Below are 1,931 nucleotides of genomic sequence, written 5' to 3' on the forward strand. Positions count from 1 at the left end.
GTAGCTGGGACCACAGGCACCTGCCACAACGCCTGGCTATTTTTTGGTTGCAGCCATCATTGTTATTTGGTGGGCCCAGGCTGGATTCGAACCCTCCACCTTAGGTATATATGGCTGGTGCCTTAGCCACTTGAGCCACAGGCGCCGAGCCACCATGCTTTTATTTTTAAAAAACAACATTTTTTTTTTTTGAGACAGAGTCTCACTATGTCGCCCTAGGTAGAGTGTCATGGTGTCCCAGCTCACAGCAACTTCAAACTCTTGGGTTTAAGTGATTCTCTTGTCTCAGTCTCCCAAGTAGCTGGGACTACAGGTGCCCACCAGTTTTTTGTTGTAGTTGCAGTTGTCACTGTTGTTTAGCAGGCCCGGGTGGGTTCAAAACCACCAGCCTAGGTGTGTGTGGCTGACACCATAACCAATGTGCTAAGGGCAGTGAGCTAAAAAGCAAGATTCTGATATACATAAATGAATCTAAATCAAAATTCACAAATGGTAGCTGAAATCCTGTCAACTTCCAGCCCAATACAACATAGATCCAGTTTTTATGCATAAATAATTCAAAATTAGGAATTATTTTGAATAACTGTGCCTGTGGCCCAGTGGGTAGGGCATCAGCCCCAATATACGGAGGGTGGTAGATTCAAACCTGGCCCCGGCCAAACTGCAATAAAAAAATAGACGGGTGTTGTGTCAGGCGCCTGTGGTCCCAGCTACTCGGGAGGCTGAGGCAAGAGAATCGCCTACGCCCAGGAGTTGGACTTTGCTATGAGCTGGGATGCAACAGCACTCTACCCAGAGCAATAAAGTGAGACTCTGTCTCTACCAAAAAAAAAAGAAATTGAAAATTAAAGTTTGTTTGTTTTTTTTTTTTGAGACAGAGTCTCAAGCTGTTGCCCTGAGTAGAGTGCTGTGGTGTCATAGCTCACAGCAACTTCAAACTCCTGGGCTCAAGTAATTCTCTTGCCTCAGCCTCCCGAGTAGCTGGGACTACAGGCACCCACCACAACGTCTGGCTATTTTTTTTGTTGTTGTTGCAGTTTGGCCAGGGCTGGGTTTGAACCCACCACCCTCAGTATATGGGGCCAGTGCCCTATTCATTGAGCTACAGGTACTGCCCAGGCCAAACAACTTTTTTTACATTTTTATTTTATTTTCATTGTTCTGCCAGAATGACCATCAAACTATCTTATTTTTTCCTTTAAAATCTAAGTTTTTTAAAGTGTTACTTTGTAAGCAGTACAAAAATGACCTGCTTCACACTATTAACTGCCCAACAAATTGTTTAAAAAACTGAATCTTCTTGGGCGGCGCCTGTGGCTCAGTGGGTAGGGCGCCAGCTTCATATACCGAGGGTGGCGGGTTTGAACTCGGCCCTGACCAAACTGCAATAAAAAAAGTAGAGTGTTGTGCGGGCGCCTGTAGTCCCAGCTACTTGGGAGGCTGCGGCAAGAGAACCATCTAAGCCTAGGAGTTGGAGGTTGCCATGAGCTGTGATCCTACAGCACTCTATAGAGAGTGATAGAGTGAGACTCTGTCTCTAAAACAAACAAACAAACAAAAAAAACCCTAAGTCTTCTTTTTTCATTGTTGTTGTTAAGACAGAGTCCCACCCTATGCCCCTGAGCAGAGTGCAGTGACTTGGTAGCTCACTGCAACGTCAGACTCTGGCTTGTGGGCATTCAGCTGCCTCAGCCTCTGGAAGCCGCTGGGATTACAGATGCTCACCCCAGTGCCTGGCTGGGTTTTCCATTTTTTTCAAGAGTTGGGGTCTCACTCTCGCTCAGGCAAGTCTCAAACTCCTGTGCTCAAGCGATTCTCCTTCCTCAGCCTCCCACACTGCTGGGATTACAGGCATGAGCCACCACGCCCAGCTTAAATCTTCTTTCTAAAGAAGTAGAAATGTTTTCCATGCTCTTATTTTTTTTTTTTTT

This window comes from Otolemur garnettii, unplaced genomic scaffold, assembly GCF_000181295.1.
Source record: "Otolemur garnettii isolate 467f Iridium unplaced genomic scaffold, OtoGar3 scaffold00018, whole genome shotgun sequence".
Classification (NCBI taxonomy): Eukaryota; Metazoa; Chordata; class Mammalia; order Primates; family Galagidae; genus Otolemur; species Otolemur garnettii.